Genomic DNA, 21,086 nt, shown 5'->3' on the forward strand with positions numbered 1-21,086 from the left:
TTTTTTTCCAATTTTGATCTCCTTGATTTCCTTTGGCTGTCCGTTTGTTCTAGTTCGGACTTCAAGTACTATATTGAGTAGGTATGGAGAGAGTGGATAACCTTGTCGCGTTCCTGATTTTAGTGGAAAAGCTTTGAGTTTCTTCTCTCCATTTAATTTGATGTTGGCAATCAACTTGGTAGATATTGCCTTTATTAGGTTAAGGTGTGTCCCTTGGTGCTTGCTTCAGCAGCACATATACTAAAATTGGAACAATACAGAGAAGATTAGCATGACACCTGAGCAAGGATGACGGTCTTGAAGTGTTCCATATTGAAAAAAAAAGTGTGTCCCTTGTATCCCTCATCTCTCCAAGATGAAGAGTTGTTGAATCTTGTCAAAGGCTTTTTCAGCATCTAACAAGATGACCATGTGGGTTTTTTCTTTCAGCTTGTTTATATGGTAGATTACATTGTCAGATTTTCTTATGTTGAACCATCCGTGCATTTCTGGGCTGAAGACTACTTGTTCCTTGGTGTCTCTTTCCTTTCAGGTCTTCTGGCCTAAATGGCCAAGGGTTCTGGTGGCTGGTGTGTCTTCAGATCCAATATGGTGTCCACTCTGGGGTTTTTTGAGCTACGGGTCCCTAGGTCTAGCCTGGCCTCTGGGAAAGCTGAAGTCGTCTTCCAAAGTTGTGGACCAGGATATGGAGCCTAGGGGAGAGGATAGTCTATGGTCCCTAGATCTGGTTTGGCCTTGGGGTCCCAAGGACCAGCCTGGTCTCCAGTACAGCTGCAAGAGCTTTGGTTTCTAGATTCAGCCTGTTCTCTGGTAAAGCTGAAGTCTGCTTTGATGTTATAGACCTGGGTTCTCTAAATCTGGCCTGGACTCTGGTAAAGCAGATATCTTCTTTCGAAGTTGTAGACCAGGATAGTTGTAGCCAGAGGTTGTGGGTGTAGTCTGGGGTTGCTGGGCAGGCTTAAAGGGGTTTTCTGGGCAGTGGACAATGTGTTCCCTGGGGTTTCTAGGACCAGCTTGGCCTCTGGTAAAGTTGAAGTCTTCTTCTAAAGTAGTAAGCAGGGATATGGAGCCCAGGGTTGGGGGTGCAGTTTGGGTTTGTTGAATAGACTTAAAGAGGTTTAGTGGGCAGTGGATGGTATCTTTCTTGGACCCATAGCATCACTCTGGCCTCCAGTAAAGCTTCAGGGGCTGTGTACTGTAGTATGGAGCCCATGGGAGGAGGTGGTCATATTGTTTATGAAAATAAATTCAAATAACATTGAAGTAACATCTTTCTAAGTAAACCAACAGAATAACACATTCAAAGCATTCTGTTTGTTTGTATATCACACAACTCAGGCCTCTAGCATTTTTATATTCCCTACAACACAAAGTTGGTAGGCAAGAGTTTATTCTGTAAATTCTTTCCATGCTTTATTTTCATCCAAGTTGATTCATTTCTTTTAAGGAGAGATCAGAAGCAAACTGTGGGAATGTCTCACACAGAAAAGAACTGTCAGCATTAGGTAAGACAAGGAGCCCTGAACAATTAGTGAAAGGAAGTATCTTACCATTGAGTTTTGTTCATGCTTCTGTAACAAAAAATAAAAAAAACAAAAGATTGGTGACCACTTATTCTCTCTCTCTCTTGATTTCATTTTTTGTACTTATTCAGAATGTGTAATATGTTCGTATTTCTTTTGTGGAAGATGAGAAGGTAGGATAAGAGTGGCAATCTCAGTAATGTAGAAATAAAACAATTTCCATCACAATCAGTGACTTGCTTTTCTGCTTTATAAGGAAGAAAATAACTAATACATAAGACGTTTCTCTTGTCCTCTCTTCAACAACTTTCTGTGATATTTGCATATATATGCATATGCATATATATCATCAGATGGATATGTAGCCACATATATAGTGTTTTAACCCTTTGTAGTTTTACGTGCCTTAGCTTATTTTGTTTTTCAAATAGCAACTGTCAATACAAGAAGATATATCAGTATTATATTTCAAACATTCTTTAAAATTATTTGATATAAACATTTTCTTATATTTTAATGTGTATTTCCTCCAAACTATATGCAATACAATTAAATTAGCTGTGATACTATACATTGCAGCTATATTCAAGTAATCATGACATCTTGTGGTATCAATTAAATTATAAACACTATACCAAAGTATAAAATTATTCTTCTTAACCTTTGAAATTCATTTTGACAGTTCATTGGATAAATATAATGACAATCATACTTCTGTTTCCATATCCCTATTATTTCCCTTTTAGATTCCTGTCCTTTATTATTTTTTTTCTAGCTAACAAATACAATAGAAACCATGCTACAGGAAAGATGTGCGACCAGTTAAGTATTAGTTATGTCAAAAATTGTGGAACTTTTATTTGGCATAAGGCATGAATTTTCTTTGTCTAATAAAAGAAAATTTGCATACAAACCATTCCTGGTCAAAAAGTGTATTCTTGAAAAAGTCACCAAAGCTTTTCTCTCTTCTCAATAAAATGACACACAGTGTGTTTAAACTGCCATTCAAATGTTTTAATGGAGACATTGATGTATGCTTACTGATATTTTAATATTCTTAGTTTTTAACATAATAATTTATATTGCTATTTAATTTAAATGATTGTGAACATTCCTGTCTTCTCTCTGAAATCAATTTATTCTATAAACATGACTTTTAGTGTTGAAGCAAGTGAACCTAATAATAAACAAAAATAATCTTCAAAGTAAACAATTTAAGAAATCATAAGACATTGTTATTCTGTCAGGTAAATAATAATAAACTGTCTTTGTGAGGTAGCTATTCATTGTTTGTGATGCTTTATTGTGAATTCAGTCACTGATGGTTACATGAATTCTTAAATTTCTTTGCTTTGAAAATCATTATTTATGGTCCCTAAAGAGGCACCAAACCCTCTTTGGTCTCTAGAGAAATGATGAGGTGGTGTGTTTGGATTAAAACCTTTCCATTAAGAAGGATAATTTAGCTCCTAATGTAAGAATCCGGGAGATTTTAATGGCTGACTTCAGAAATGCTTTATTGGTGCTTTCATCACTGTGGCCAGTCAGAGGAACATAGGCTGAAGTCTTCATTTGAAATCATTTTTAGCACTCCCAATTTTAAAATAAAGTACTGGCATATATTGATTGTGTAGAATAAAAGATTTCTGTCTGATAATTCTATATGAAATGTGCACTTTGATCATATTCACCCTGTTTTAGTTACTTTTCTGGCTGTGAGGACAGAGTCCCCTACAAAAGGGTTTGTTTAATTTCACAGTTTGAGAGCAATGTGTATTTTATGGTGGGGAAGTTATGAGGACAGGAGTATGATATAGCTAGACACAATGTGTCTAAATATAGCTGGACACAATGTGTCTAAATCCAGTAGGAAAGGGGAGATGAATGCAGACAATCACTTGAGTTTCTCCTTTTTACTTATTCAAAGATGCAAATCCATGAAGAATTGCTGTCTACAATTAAGTTTCTCTCCCTATCAACTAAGCCAATCTGTAGATTTCCTCACAGACCCACCCACAATTGTGTCTCCAAGGTGAATAACCCAGTCAAGTTGACACTGAAGATTGACTATCGACTTATCATTCACTCAATTACACTTTTTCATCCCTTCTGGCATATTTCCACTTCAATATCCCTAATATTTCCCTTTTAGATTCCTGTCCTTTTTTATTTTCTCCTAGATAACAAATACAATAAAACCATGCCATAGGAAAGATGTGTGGACAGTTAAATATTAGTTATGTCAGAAATTGTGGAGCTTTTATCTGGGACTGGTGGTACAGGCCTTTAGTATCTGCTCCATGGGATACTAAGTTATGAAGATGGCATGTTCAAGTCCTCCCTGAGCAAAGCTCAATCAAACTTGAGCAACCTAGTAAGACCATGACTCAAAAAAAAAAAAAAATCAACAAACCAAATATCAAAAAACAAACAAAGACGTAAAAAAGTACTAGTGGTGTAAGTTAGTGGTGGGCATTTTCTTGCCATGCATGAGGCCAGGGTTCTATTTCCAGTATCATAAAAATAAGAAAATTAAGGAGATTAAACAGGAGTAGAAATAGCAGGAGGAGGAGGGAGGGAACGAGGAGGATTAACAACAAAATCATAGAGTTTTTATCTGACCAGAGTGCAATAAATCTTTCTACAGCAGAATATGACAATGGAAGTCATTATATTTAAAAATGAACAGGTTCCTTTTAAAAATGGGCCACGAGAAAGCTTAGAAATGATAATGGAAAACTGTGAAATATTTCAAACTGAATAGTAAAATGTTGTTATTCTCAAATCTTATGAAACTATACTAAATTAGTACTTTCAGTGAGATTGATGGTCTCAAGTGATTATATTAAAAGTAGAGAAAAACTAAAAAAGTTGCTGATCAAAAATCTCAGTTGAGAAGTTAGAAAATAAGTGGAACAAAAAAAATAGAACCAAAATACAACTCTGAAAATGTAGATAATGAGTTGATGATGAAGAAAAGGGTAGGTGGTAATGCAATAGAATGCAGTTATTGTGACGTATTATCAACAATGCTAAAAGTAGATTATTATATCAACTAATAACATTTAGCAATTTCTGATAAACATGGTCACAAAAAGGTAAAAAGCAATAAATAATAAATATCAGTAATCAACAAAGGGCTATTGCTACAGATCCTAGAGGTGCTAACACAATCTAAACACTTTGTAGTAACTTAGTACGAGCAAACTGAAATTTTAACTAAGAGAAGCAGATTGGTGGTTGCCTATAGGTGGATTTTGGAACTCTGAGTATTAACCCTAATATTATTATAACTTTTTAAGGTGATAGGATTGCTCTAGAATTGTGTTGTGATTTTGACTGTAGTGCTATACTTAGTTTTTTTTCATGTTGCTGCATATTTCAGTGTTTTGCTTTGAAGTTTGCAAATGGTTTAAAGAAAGTTTACAGCTTCATTGTCATGAGGACATTTGGTTTTTCCAACATCATTTACTGAAGAGCCAGTACTTTCCAAATACAATGCCCTCTTGACACTTTCTCGCCTAAATTATTTTCAGAAGGAAACAGTTTCTACTGCTTGAATTTTAGATGTGAGGTTTTAGTATAATTAAATAGAATTCAAAACTGTGTCCATTAATACCTAATTACTTCTGATGCCTAGGAAAGAACTTTCAGTGAAAGGAATATTTCAGAAATTATTGAAGAAACTGTTTATAAATTTATACAGGGTGAGAGATATTTTTAATTAAACATTTCACTAGGCCAATTTATCTTTCAACAGTCCAACTGAAACAAAGCTCAGGGAGACAGTTACAAAAACTAATATGGTTTTATATATTTATTAATTAAAATGTTGGAAAATAACATGTCGTCTACATTAAAATATAAAATCTCAATTAATCATTTCTCTTAGAACCAACAAATCAGCTTGTGATTTTTCTCTTGTGTATAAAATGATTGCTTGATTACATTTTATAAATTGTGTAAGACATGCATAGAGGTAAATTTAAAGTTTAAGTTTTACTTTTTCTTTATAATCATGAGTATGGTAATATTCTTGTACTTCTCAGAATCTTGAATAGTATCTAATTATTTTTAATTTTTCAAAATGTTCAGAAAACAACTTTAAAGAGCTCAAATCTTTTTCCACCAGCCTTTAGAACAGGGTAAGAGATGATATATCTGGCAAAGCTGTTCGTGGAAATATTGAGGGAAAATCGGTACTGTAGAGAACAGTAACCTGAGTTCCTATAGATATGATTTAAATTTATTTTAAAAAAACTTACACAAATGTATTTGCAGGTTTTTAGTTTCCTGGTTATTTATCATAGTTGATTTCTATTATCCTCACCTCCCTTTTCTTCACAATATATCCATACAATATCATTTACAGATTCAATAGAAAAAGGACTTCTAAAATAACCTAACATCTCAGTTTTTTCTACATACAGCATTTGATTATTTAATAATATATTTTCAAATTTTTAGAATCCATGAATACTTTTATGTTCAGTTTGCCCAGGTAAGTGTGAGAATGAGGTAGTGTAGCTAAATGCAACACATCTTTAACAATAATAATAATAAAAAAACATCCTTAGTTATCTACCCTCCACCTGCCTTTAAAGCCAATGTTAATACTCAGTGGATCTAATTGAGGAAGAATTTAAATGCAGTATCAGAGAACTTGAAAACGCTGCATAGCAAATTCTAAAATATTTTTATTTCTACTCATTTGTTTCAGATCTGAAATGAAGACATCTCAAAATTAAAAATGTATTTCTGGACACTTCACCTAATTTCTCCATACCCAGAACTCCTGGAACATCCCCTCCACTCCTTTGTATCTGTATTTTGTTTGTGGTCTGTCATTGAAATTCAGGCATGAGAAGGCCATATCTCTCCCATCTGGTTGCTTTCAATCTGTAGTGCCACTTTGGTGGTACTGGTTACTTTAATGGTATCTATCCACATGGACAGTGGGATGGTAGAGTATAGCAATACTTTTATTTTGTTTTTAACATTTAATATTAAATCCAGATAATGGTAGCACGTGCCTTTCATCCCAGCACTTAGAAGGCAGAGGCAGGCAGACCTCTGTGAGTTTGATGCCAACCGTGGTCTACAGAGCTAGTTTCAGGACAGCCAGGGCTAGACAGAGAAAACCTGCCTCGGAAAGCCAAAACAAACAAACAAAAATAACATTTAATATTCAACTTTACTTCTAATTTCTATTTGCTACTTTCTGTGTGGTGTGAAGTGATGGTGTGTGTGTGTGTGTGTGTGTGTGTGTGTGTGTGTGTGTGTGTGTGTGTAAGAGCTCTGAGCCAGGGTCTCAGTATATCAACCAGGAAGTACTTCAACTCAATCTTCCTTTCTAACTCTCTAGCCCTCTCAAGTGCCTGGGATTGTAGATATGACCACATCATGTGCAGCTACTTTGAACTCTTGAGCCAAAATCTCTTGCTTCCCCACCCCATCCTGTCACTGGTCACTACCATCCCATTTTCACTTTCTGTGGTAAATTTTTATTATTTTATATTAAACATGTAAGTAAGAATAAATGGATTTTGGTTTCCTCTGGCTAGCTTAACAGAAAACATTTAAAATACTGTCCTTCAGATCTAGTCATGCTGTTAAATGTTCTTTCCTTTTAAATGTTGAACAGTATCCCATTGTATAAATACCCATACACACATAGATATATATGATCATACTAGGACAATATATAGTGTGGAAATATTAGTATACACACATATTATCCCTAGCTTTTTGTGAAAAATGTTTTAATTAACAAGAAATGATATATCTCCTAATGCTAGATGGGTAGTATTTCAATTCCATTGTTGGCAACTCTTCTACAGCATTGCATACTAGTACTACTCATTTAAATTTCCACCTATATCACACAAGTGTTTCCTTCTCCACTATCCATACCAATATTTTGAACCTTCATTCTTTTGACATTAGCTATTCTGATGGGGCTGAAGTGTTGTCATTGTGCTTATTTTACTTATCTAATGATTAGGGAGGGTTAGCACTTCAGATGTATCCCTTGATTATTTATATGCCTTGTTTTGAAAATGCATATTTCAGGCTTGTAAAAATCTATTCTCAATCTTTTTATTCTCCTGCCTTATCCTCCTAAATTTGTGGCTGTAGGCTCACCATGTCCAAATTTTTTCAAGGTTATCTTATTGGGAACATCATTTGGAACTGTAATCATAATTTCAAGTTATTTATATGTCATGGTACACCTGACTTCAAGATAAGTATGTAATTTTGAGCTGAGCAGTCCTATACCTATCTCAGACCTGTGAGCACAGTACTAAAATATCACAGTAGGGATTGTAATAATGTCTATCTCTAACATTACTCAACTAGTTTTACTTTGGAGATTCAGTTTGATCCAATGCTACACTTCAAAATACCCAAAGTTCAAGTCTATGTACTTATTTTTTATTGTTCTCGTGTAAAGCTTGGTTTTAATTTATTGTAACTTTCTGCATCCTTACATAGTCCTGCTTGTTAACTGGAAATATTGTTGACCCTTTTTATCTATAATGGAATTAGAGAAAAGCTAACAGAGTCAGAGGTTCTTGACCCAGATCCCATTTAGCCACACTTGGTAGAAATATAACAGATCGCGATGCACACTTTCTGTTACTTATGAAAATTAAGTAACAACTTAAAAAATGAAATCAAGTATGAATGAATTTGTTAAAACGATTCTGATAGAGTAAAATACTAGCTTGGGAAATCTTTACTGGGTGGTTCTTCACAGTAATATAAACTATAGCATTATATTGTGTTTAGGAAATTATATCCATTGTTAGTAAAGTTTTGCATTTGAAAAGAAGATAAAAATATTTATAAAAAGCCCTTCTCTGTAAATAGGACTCTGCTTGATAATCACCATCATGTATTCCCATCCAATGATTTTCATGCTCTTAATCGTGATTTCTATAAAAATCTATGTGGCATATTGTTAAAGGAATGTTTTGTAAGAATTTTTTAAAAGTTATGCAATTTGAATCACTCCTTTTAATGAAATGGTAAAGATCTCAGTTAATATTTTAATACTTCCAATCAAAGTCCATATAGTCTGAATTAATAAGTTATTATAGAAAGAATCCAGAACAAAATTCTCATACATATTAGCTATGCTTTACTAGACTGCTGAATTAGATGTTGTTGTAAGGCTTAAGATAATGTGAACATGGCTGGAAATAACAAGAAATCATAATCTATTTTATAAAGAAATACTTTTCATGTAGAATGGAATTGAGGGATTCAGATTTACTCTCTCGTTTGAAACAATATCAAAGAATAAAATATTTAAAAACTATGGCTTCTAAGATGCTGGATGACAAACACAAAATAAACTGATACCTTGGAAGCCCAAACAAGCTATTAAGCTACATTGCTAGTACAGATTCCTACTTTAGGGATGAAGGAAACTTTCGGACTGTGTGTGAAAAAAATAACAAAACCAAACCTCGTGTCACATGAGGCTTTGGTACTGTATTTTGGACAATCTCTAGCAAAGCTGAGAATAGGAAGTCATGGTTCAAGAATTGCCAATGTCACTGCTTTGTCATGTTGCTCCAAGGACAGGGAACAGAAGACTCAATCTATTTCAATAAACTTCATTACTGACTCAGGGTTTAAAGATAGGAAATTACGTGGAAATTGGAGTAGAAAAAAAAAAACAGACTCTTGACAGCTGAGAATCCAAAATTTTAACACATTTTCTGTGATGTTTATCTACAGAGATAATCCTCTTTTATATACAGTGTTTTAGTTAATGTTACAATTGCTATGAAGAATCACCATGACCAAAACAACTAGGGGAGGAAAGGGTTTATTTGGCTTATATTTCCATATCACTGTTCATTATTGAAGAAAGACAGGGCAGGAATTCAAACAGGACAGATACCTCCATAGAGGAGTTCTGCTTCCTGGTTGGTTCTCCATGGCTTGTTCACCCTGCTTTTTTATAGAACCCATGACTACCAGCCTAGTGGTGGTTTCATGCACACTGGGCTGGGCCCTCCCACATCAATCACTAAGAACATGCTCACAGGCTTTCCTAGACTCCTATCTTATGGAAGCATTTACTCAAGTAAGGTTCCTCCCTCTCTCATAACTCTAGCTTATGTTAAGTTGGCATAAACTCAGCCAGCACATACAGCCAGATTGTCAAATAATAATATTAAAATAGCAACAAACCATGTTTAAAGAATGAGCATTTTCAACCTCAAGTATCACCTTATTCATTTCTTATTATTTTTCCAGAAATCTCACAAAGACTGTTAACTGCTTTTTTTACAATGAATTTCTTGCAATTTCACTCATCCCTGTTAAATAGGATTTTTTTTACCTCATCAGCTGTAACCCTGTTACATACATGTTTAACCACATTTAAATTCTCTAGCCACCTTTTAAAGATAGCATGAAAAACCATCTAATCACATATATAACCATTGTAAAGACAATTAAAGGGTATCTCTTCTTTCCCTGTGGGTGTGTTTTGTCTTTTTCCTGAGTGCTTCTCTTTTTCTCAACTCCATGTTCAAATCTACATTAAGACAGAATATCCGTAGCACACCAAGGCTCAGGGACATAGAGAAAGTGGAGACTGAAAGGTGGTAACAGTCAGATTTCTGCTAAGAATTGGAAGACATAGTGTTTTCTCAATGGGACAGGACAGCTCCACTACAGAATTTACAACTGATGTTGCCTGTGAATTAAAACAATTGCACAAGCCAGTCAATATGCTGTACAGCGAAACACAAAGTACAAATAGCAATTTTAGAAATCAAACATCTCATAGATTGGAGTGACATATTAATGGGTGAAGGGCTTGCTGCATGAGCATAAACACTTGAGTTGGGTCCCCACCACTCCTGAGGAAAGGTCAGCATGGTGGTGTACATTTGCAATCCCAGTCCTGGGGAGCTGAGGACTTGGAACCTGGACAAAGGCTGGAGGATACTTGGGGCTTGCTGGCAGTCAAAAGGAGCCTATTTGTGAGCTCCAGATTCAGTGAGACCCTGAATCTAGCTCAAAAAGTATGGGGAAGAGAGACAGAGACATTTGATACCCACTTCTGATCTCTACACATGAACATGAACATGCACAACTGCACATCTGCATGTCCGTTCGCACAGACACAGACACATAGATGTGTATAATGAAGTCATTTTCAGATGAGACAGTCAGGGACTATATTTATTTGGTTCTTACATGCTAAGTAAAGACAGTAGAAAAATATTAAAATGATTTATTTTTAATTATTAAACCAAAGGAGAAAACTTTATATTGTCTGTAAAAATCATTTTAATCCATAACATACAGCAGTCTCTCATCTAAAGTTAGGGATTTTAGACAGTGCTGGTTGGCATTGTATGCTATGTCAGAAGGGACAAGACAAATTGTTTGATGTGGTCAGGACCAAGGATGTAGTGAACTCAGGTGATACAACAAGGGCCAGTGCATAGAGAAACATGAGGGAGTCATCATGTGTTTGATTTTGAAATAATGGTTGATTGTAGTACTGCAGAAAGCTTTTGCTGTTGCTTCATGTTTTGCCAGCTTCACATCCAGTTTAACCACCTAGAGAGGTAATGAGGTTGGGATTCGGATGATCTCTTGATAGTTTGGCATGAGCTTGAGATTTTAAAATATGTGATGACCCTGTTGCTAACCATCCCCCTGAGATACCAGCCAACACTGGAGTGGATTGAGAAGAAGACTGGTTATTAATACCTCTTAACATCAATGGACTCAATTTGGCTATAAAAAGTCACAGTCTAACAGAACGGATACAAAAAACAGGAGCTGTTCTTCTGTTGTACATAAGAAGCACACCTCAACCTCAAAGACAGAAATTACCTAAGAGTAAAGGTTTGGGAAGAGATTTTCCAATCAAATGGACCTAAGAAACAAGCTGGTGTAGCTATCCTAATATCTAGCAAAATAGACTTCAAATTAAAATTAATCAAAAGATGGAAAAGAACATTCATATTCATCACAGAAAAAAATCCATCAAGATGAATTCACAATTCTGAACATTTATGTCCCCAATACAAGCACACCCATATTTGTAAAAGAGACATTACTAAAACTTAAATCACATATAAAATCTCCCACACTAATAGCGGAAGACTTAAGCACCCCATTCTCACCACTGGACAGGTCTGCCAAACAGAAACTTAACAAATAAATAAGAGAAATAACAGATGCTATGACTCAAATGGACCTAACAGACATCTATAGAACATTTTGCTCAAACACAAAAGAACACACCTAATGGAATGACTCTAAATTTGACCACATACTTGGTAACAAAGCAAATCTTAACAGACACACAAAAAATGTATTTTATCTGTATTGTGTATCTTATCAGATCATCATGGCTTAAAGTTAGAATTCAACAGCAAACAAATTGCAGGAAGCCTACAAACTCATGGAAACTGAACAATGCTCAAATGAATCAACAGTGGGTCAATAAAGAATGAATAAAGAAAGAAATTAAAAACTTCCTAGAATTCAATGAAAATGAATACACAACATACTCAAACTTATGGGACACCATGAAAGCAGTGCTAAGAGGAAAGTTCATAGCACAAAGTGCCTACATAAAGAATGTGGAGAAATCTCACACTAGTAACTTAACAGCACACCCAAAAGTTCTAGAACAAAAGAAGCAAACTCACCCAGGAGGAATAGACGACGGGAAATAATCAAATTTTGGGCTGAAATCAGTAAAATAGAAACAAAGCATCAATGAAACAAAGAGTCAGTTCCTCCAGAAAACAAACAAGATTGACAAACTCTTATTCAAACTTCCAAAAGGCAGACAGAGAATATTAAAATTAAGAAAATCAGAAATGAAGAGGGGGACACAATAACAGACACCGAGAAAATTCAGAAAACCATTAGGTCATGTTTCAAAAACCTGTAGTCCACAAAATTGGAAAATCTAAAGAAATGGACATTTTTTTCTGGATAGGTACCAGATATCAAAATTAAATCAAGATCAGATAAACAATCTAAATAGACATATAACCCCTAAGGAAATAGAAGCAGTCATCAAAAGTCTCCTACCCTGCCCCCCAAAGAAAATCCAGGACCAGATGTTTACAGTGCAAAATTCTACCAGAATTTCAAAGAAGAGCTAATACCAATACTCTTCAAATTGTTCTGAACAATAGAAACAGAAGGAACATTGACAAACTCTTTTTTACTAGGCTACAGTTACCTGGATAACCCAAACCACACAAAGACACAACTAAGAGAGAATTATAGACCAATTGCCCTCATGAACATGGATGTAAAAATACTTATAAAATACTGGCAAACCAAATTTAAAAACACATTAAAAAAGTCATCCACCATGATCAAGTAGGCTTAATTCCAGAGATGCAGGGATGGTTCAACATACGAAAATCTGTCAATGTAATACGTCATATAAACAAACTGAAAGTAAACATCCCACATGATCATCTAGATGATGAAAAAAGTCCAAACACCCCTTCAGGATAAAGGGTTTGGAAAGATCAGGGATACAGGAACATATGCACACATAATGAAGTCAATATACAGCAAACCAACAGTCAACATCAAACTAAATGGAGAGAAACTCAAAGTGATTACATTATAATCAAGAACAAGACAAGGCTGCATACTCTCTGCATCTATTTAATATAGTACTCAAAGGTCTAGCTAGAGCAATAAGACAACAAAAGGAGATGAAGGGGATACAAATTGGACAGGAATATGTCAAACTTTTGCTATTTGCAGATGATATGATTGTATACATAAGTGACCCCAAAAATATTACAAAGGATTACAAATATCCCACATCTGATAAACACCTTCAGTAATGTGGCAGGATACAAGATTAACTCAAAAAAATCAGTAGACCTCCTATATACAAATGATAAATGGGCTGAGAAAGAAATTAGAGAAACATCACCCTTTATAATAGTCCCAAATAACATAAAATATCTTGGGGTTAACTCTAGCCAAACAAGTGAAAGACCTGTATGACAAGAAATTTGAGTCTCTGAAGAAAGAAACTGAAGAAGACATCAGAAACTGGAAAGCTCTCCCATGCTCTTGGATAAGTATAATCAACATAGTAAAAAAGGCAATCTTACCAAAAGTAATCTACAGGTGCAATGTAATCCCCATTAAAATCCCAACACAATTCTTCACAGATCTCAAAAGAACAATGCTCGACTCCATATGAAAAAACAAAAAAATCCAGGATAGCAAAAACAATCCTATAAAATAAAGATCTTCTGAAGGCATCACCATCCCTGACTTCAAGGTCTACTATAGAGCTATAGTAATAAAAACAGCTTGTTATTGGTATAAAAACAGGCACATGGATCAATGGAATCAAATTAAAGAACCTGACATTAATATACACACCTATGAACATCTGATTTTTGACAAAGAAGCCAAAATTGTAAAATGAAAAACAGAAAGCATCTTCAAAATATGGTGGTGGCATAACTGGAACTCAACATAGAGAAAAATACAAATAGATACATATTTATTGCCATGCACAAAACTCAAGTCCCAATGGATTAAAGACCTCAACATAAATCCAGTTACTCTGAACCTGATAGAAGGGAAAATGAGAAGTAGCCTTGAATGCATTGGCACAGGAGATCACTTCCTAAATATAACACCAAGAGTACAGACATTGAGAGCAATAATTAATAAATGGGACCTCCTGAAGCTGAGAAGCTTCTGTAAGGGAAAGGACATGGTCAACAAGGCAAAACAACAGCCTATAGAATGGGAAAGATCTTTACCAATTCCACATGTGACAGAAGGCTGATCTACAAAATATATAAAGAACTCAAGAAACTAGACCTCAAAATACCAAATAATCCCATTAAAAATGGGGTACAGATATCAACAGAGAATGCAACAGAATAATCTCAAATGGCCAAAAGACATTTAAGGAAGTGCTTACCATCCTTAGCCATCAGGGAAATACAAATCAAAATAACACTGAAATACCTTCTTACACCTGTCAGTATGGCTAAGATCAAAACACTGATGACAGTTTATGTTGGAAGGGATGTGCAGTAAGGAGAACACTCCTCCACTGCTGGTAAGAGTGTAGTCTTGTTCAGCAACTCTGGAAATCAGTATGGCAGTATCTCAGAAAATTGAGAATCAACCTACTTCAAGACCCAGCAATACCAGTATTGGGCATATACCCAAGGGATGCTCAATCATACCACAAAAACACTTAATTCAGTTATGTTCATAGCAGCATTATTCATAATAGCCAGAAACTGTAAACAATCTAGATACCCCTCAACCAAAGAGTGGATAAAGAAAATGTGGTCCATTTACACAATGGAGTATTACACAATGGTTAAAAAAAATGACATCATGAAATTTGCAGGCAAATGGATTTACTAGAAAAAAATCATCCTGAGTGAGTTAACCCAGACCCAGAAAGACAAACATGATATGTACTTACTCATAAGTGGATACTAGATGAAAAGCAGAGGATAACCAGACTACAATCCACAACCCCAGAAAAGCTAGGTAAAGAGGAGGACTCTAAGACGGACATGCAAGGATCACCCCAGGAAGGGGAAAGGGTCAAGGTCTTCTGGGTAAACTGGGAGTGGAGGAGTAGTGGGGAAGAGATGGAGTTGGGAACATGAGGGTTTGAGATGGCTGAGTTTAGGGAGGGATGGAGAGGGAGAGCAATGAAAGAAATATCTTGACCCAGTGAACCAGTATTGGTGTAGGGAGAAACCTGGTACTAGGAAATTCCCAGGAACTCAAAAGGATATCCCCAGCTAAGATTCCTAGCAATGGTGGACAGGGTGCCTGAACTAGCCTTCCCCTGTACTCAGATTGGTGACTCCTCTAATTGTCATCAGAGAACCTGCATTCAGTGACTGATGGAAGCAGATGCAGAGACCCACAGCCAAGCACTTGGCCAGCTCCCAGAGTTCAGTTGAAGAGAGGGAAGAGGCATTATAGGAACAAGCAGGTATCAAGGTTATGATAGGAAAAACTACAGAGACAGCTGACCCAAGCTAGTAGTGGGAGCTCACAGACTCTGGACTGAAAGCTGTGGAGCCTGCATGAGACCAAACTAGGCCCTCTGAAATGTGGGTGGCAGTTCTGTGGCTTGATCTGTTTGTGGGGCTCCTGGTAGTGGGAGAAGGACTTATATCAGTTGCATGAACTGACTTTCGGAGTCCATTCCCTATGGTGGGATTCTTTGCTCAGCCTTGATGCAGTGGGAAGGGGCTAGTTCTTGCCTCAACTTGGTCTGCCAGACTTTGTTGACCATCCAAGGGAGGTCTTACATACTCTGAGGAGTGGATGGGGAGTGGCTGGGGAGGAGGTCGGGGGAGAAGGAAGAGAGAGGGAGCTGGGGTTGGTATGTAAAATGAAAAAAAAATTAAAAAACTTTAAAAAATAAAATACCATATGTGACGACAACAGGCATTCAGGAGAAACGCTGGCCTAGTGTATGTAGTGCAATATGCGCTAGGAATGATGGGTAGGGTCAGTGAGCCATGGTCCCAGTACTGTACAGTGTACTGGAGCTCAACTATATACTTTGCTAGACTAGTGATAAAATGATTTTTTTTTTTTTTAACCTACAGTATGATAAGTTATGAAGGGTTTCTCAGGATTTAATCCCATCATAACCAAAGGCTCATAAATGCAGTTCAGGGGTCTAAAAATTAAAACATCAGTTAGAAAGTATTTAGAGCACAATACATTTATAAGCACTAAGATGGGACCAATTGCACGTTTAGAACACTTAGCATTTGTTTAAGAAAAAGAGAAGAATCAGAAATCTACAAGTTCAGTTTTTATTCTAAAACAACAACAAAAAAGCATATTGGAGTTAATTTTCATTGTGGCAAAAGTTAGCCACTGGACAACAAAGTATCCTCGAATCAACAGGAAAAAATGGACAGACAGAACACGAAAAAAAGGACTACCAATTCCTGCCAAAACAAGTGTGGTTATGGCTTTATCAAAAGGCATCTTCTGAGGCCAGGACAATATGGCACCATCCCTGAAGTGGCCTTCACAATCTGGAAAAGGTACAGTGTCCTTTTCTTCAAAGACAGCTGAACAGGCAGTGGGCCGATGGCTTCTGTTGTGCAATGGAACAGCAACTGAAAGCTCACGCCTCTCAATAGTAGACTGGCATTTAATAGAGGGATGTGGAGAAGAAGAGGATGCTGAGATGAAGCCATATATACACAGCCGAGAAGAATGGACAGCTGAATTCAAAAATCGTCAACAATTTCCAGAATTTAAAATCCTGAATCATGACATGACACTAGTGGAATTCAGGTGTTTCTGGTACATGGACTGCTCTGACCCAATGTGAGGTTGAACTGTTGACCTTGTGTACAACCTACTTCACAAATGAGTCTGTCAGATACGCTAAGCCTATAGGCTGAAGATGATGCCCCAACACTGCAGAGAAACATCAGGTGACTGTCCAGGCAGCTGGCTGTTTCTGTCAACTCACAAAATTTTTGGAAGTTGCTTTTGTGCACTTCCTGTTTTTATTTTTGTTAGCTAATATTATTTCCTTCTTGGGTCTCTGAGGGAGTTGAAGATTAGTTAGTTATAGTTGAAGATTAATTAGGATTGAAAGTGAATTAGATACATTTTGGACTTACTAAAATAGGATAGATAAGGGAATTATTTTCTCTGATTTGTCAAATACAAATGGACTAGACATCGTTTAGGTATTTGTTACTTGTATATATTGTATATAGTTATTGTACTTTTGTATATAGTTTTTCTTTTGTTAGTTATAACCTTTTGCCTTTTTCTTTTTATTAAAATAGAAAAGGGAAATATGGTGATATTTTATTTGTACTGAAATGTAATTTTAATTTTATGTTAATAAATAAAGTTGCCCTGGGGTCAGAGCTATTAGAGCCATAGCAAGAGCGTGGTGGTTAGAAGAGCTAGGTAGATTTCTGTGTGTTCAGGGATACAGCCAGTATTGGAGACATATGCCTTTAAGACCTGGAGGGCGATACTTATAGGCAGTGATGAGGCAGTCATGTGGTTGGGTTTAGAACCAATGAGAAGGCAGAACAGAAAGACTATTTAAACACAGACAAACAGGAAGTAGCTCTCTCGCGGGGAAGTTAGGAGCACTGCAGGAGGTAAGATTTTATCTCTGAGCTCTGACCTCTCGGCTTTCTCTTTTACATTGGCTCTGTGTTTCTTATTTTAATAAGACGATTGGTTACATCTACAGCATATTAAATCCAAACTTGCCCACAGATACCCCTAGCGATATATTGTAAACTGAAAATGTTCCACACATTCATGGCCTGTTGAATGAAGCATCATGGGATAAAGACATTCAGTTGATAATATTTTAAAATAAAAGTACTAAAATGTTGATTCATGTTGTAGCAGTGATGCAGCTCATAGATATTCGATTGATTTAAAGAAGCTGGGGAGAAATCAAAATGACTAACAGATAGTTACACATGGTAATAAATGTTGCTTTAACAGTGGATTGAGGTGTTGTAGTTCAACCATGAATTCACTTAAAATTATTAAAGTAAATATTTTAAAAGGTAAACTTTAGCATTCAGTAATTAAATATATTACATGAAGCCATCAAAAAGCCATATTTCCTTATGGAATAACCAATCTACTTAAACTTTTCTTTTATTGTGTTTACTTTTTCACTTTTTAACAACAGCAACAATAAATAAATACATTCAAAACTAATTATTCCTGAAAATAAAAGTGGAGAGATTATGTCACAAGTTACTACGAAGTATTTTGAAGATAATATTATTTGCTACAAAAACCAGAATGATATCATATACGGACACATCACCAAAAATCATTATATCATATTGAAAACACCACCATAAATTCTGCAGTTATATGAAAAAATATTTAAGAAATTATAATCCATAAAAATCTCACTCTAAAAATTCAAGGCTAGTTTGCTCATTATTTAGAAATCAATCAGTATGTTTTACAACAGAGTAATAAGAAATAACTTATTTCCAATAATATCAGTACTTAGAAGAAGAACACTGTCAAAATTAATGTTGCATTAAGTGTAAAGACCTTGCTAAACTGGCAATGGAAAGTGACTTCCTCTACCCAGTAAGTAATTAACTAAGTTTCTAAATCACATAAAGCCCCAGTGTTTCCTCCCTGAATCCAAAGATGAAGAGCAAGAACTTTTTTCTTCCTCCTGTTGAATACCTACAGCAGGATCTAGCAGAAAGATTAAAAATAAGCATCATAAAATATGGAAAAGATAGAGTAATAGTACCTGTGCAGAAGGCACAGTTATCTACTTCAGAAATTTTGGGACTTTCACTGCTAATCTACTAAGGAAATACATGATTATTTGGTAAATTCTCAAGATACAAAGTAATGAAAAATTAAATGCAATTAATTAATTGGTGTTTTTGAAAGTTTTAATTAAACTCATTGCTATTTATGATATTACTATAATAAGTACTTGGTTTTAATTTGATATACAGTCATGTTCTAGATGTTAGAAATTTCAAATTAAGAAAACAGACAGGATCAGTCAGCTCAACACTGCACAAGAGTGGAGATGGATGGGGTTCACAAGCCTATCTCTAGCAGAGGAGCTATTAGCAGCAGATAGCCACTGGGTGGGGAGAATCAATCCTTCCTTCCTTCCTTCCTTCCTTCCTTCCTTCCTTCCTTCCTTCCTTTCTTTCTTTCTTTCTTTCTTTCTTTCTTTCTTTCTTTCTTTCTTTCTTTCTTCCTTTCTATTTCTTTCCTTTGTACTGATGGGTTGTCCATCCTCCACTTCATGACTAGTCACACTCAGAAAAGGGGAGAAGGATTAGAAAGAGGAAATAAGGCAGGATCTGGAAGAGGAGGAAGAAGAGTAGAAGGTGGCAATGTTAGAAGGCTTGGTGGATTTTTAGGAAGTGTTGGCATTGAAGAACAGGGGGTGGATATGATCTGAATACATTATATTCATGTCTGAAATCATCAAAAATATTTTAAAAAGAAAGAAGCCAAAGGGGACTGGAACTACTGGGATGATTTATGCACTCATGTATAGATAGAATTAATGTCATTTGAAACCAAATGTCCAAAAAAGAACTTTATATCCAATGTTTTCTTAATCAAGTCACAGCAAAATGTTTGTAAAAACAGATGAAAACCTTCATGAATATTTAAAATATCCAAAATATACAAAAGTATTATCACATCTATGTCGGAAAACACAAACTTCATTGCTCATTATGTAGAATTAAAGATAATACATTAGGAATAATGACTTTGAAGTATGTATAAAATGAACAACGAATAGACTAAGGAAAATAGATTCACATCTTTAAAATAATTTTTGTCTAAATGTCATCTGAGAGATGATGAATAGTTTACAGTGAAAATGATAAAAGTTATTAAGTCAAATGGCTTATAAACTAAACTTTTGAGCAGGATATACAAGAAAATTTTGATGACTTTGCATGAGTAAATATTCTTTTTATAATGATATCAAATTTTATCCATTAAAATACTTATGAGTTTAAGTTTTTCAAAATATAAATGTTCTTTAGAGAATAAGCAGATGCTACATAAAGGAGAAAACAACACACATTTGAACACAGAGAGATTTAAAATATGTAAAAGTATCTGAAAATTCCATAATTGTCAAAGAAGCTACAAATAAAACTCCCCAAATTATCACACAGACATCTCATTAAGATGATCACCAAGCAGAACACAATATCATAAAAACTGAATCAATACAATTACTCATTAAGGTGATGCAAATTAAAACTATTACGTATTTGCTAGACTGGCAGAAATTTTTAAAAATGTAATGACTTTATTCTTCTGTAGAGACGGAATGAGTGCAAATGTTCATCTAGGAGGCAGTAAATACTGTATGTTCCTGGCAAAACAGTTCTCCCATTTGGAAAGACAGGCACTTGTCCTCATCAAATGGTGTCTGAATCCATTAACTTAGAGTAGTTTTAATTCAAATCAACATTATTGTAAAATGTGGAAATGAACTAAGTTTCCTTTATCTGATAAATGGATAAACAATCTATGATAGAGCTGAGAAACAAAATATCCTCAGTAGTAAAAGGGAACAAAGGAATAAAATTGCTGACCGGTACAATAATGTGAATGAAAGTAAATGCACTAAATGAAAGTAACCAACTCAAACAGTGTACAATGATACTCACATCTTGTTCTAGAATTGATGACCCTATAGATCAGAGAACTAAGGGAATTCAGGGACATTATGGCTGTTGTGACTACTAAGAGCCTGAAGTTTGTTTTTGTTAATTATTTTCGAAATTATAATGTAAGTACATCATTACTCCCTTCCCTTTCCTCTCTCCCATGTACACCTCCTTAATATTTTCACAATCATGGCCTCTTTTTTATTAGTTGTGTTTTATACATGTAAGTGTTTATCTTGATGACAGTGGTGGTTATTGGTCCTATGCTTCTTGTCAAACCACAGATAATATTAAGATGATTAGTTTTAATTGTACAAAAGTAGACTGT

General features: G+C 35.3%; 1 protein-coding gene and 1 pseudogene across 1 annotated transcript in view; one reads left to right on the top strand and one right to left on the bottom strand.

Annotated features, from left to right (window-relative positions):
* Positions 1–21,086, bottom strand: part of Sgcz (sarcoglycan zeta) — a 1,053,795-nt gene that overhangs the window by 47,976 nt on the left and 984,733 nt on the right. The gene's annotated exons all lie outside the window — the stretch shown is intronic.
* LOC114695183 lies at positions 217–317 on the top strand (annotated as a pseudogene).

Source organism: Peromyscus leucopus, chromosome 17 (genome assembly GCF_004664715.2).
Source record: "Peromyscus leucopus breed LL Stock chromosome 17, UCI_PerLeu_2.1, whole genome shotgun sequence".
NCBI lineage: Eukaryota > Metazoa > Chordata > Mammalia > Rodentia > Cricetidae > Peromyscus > Peromyscus leucopus.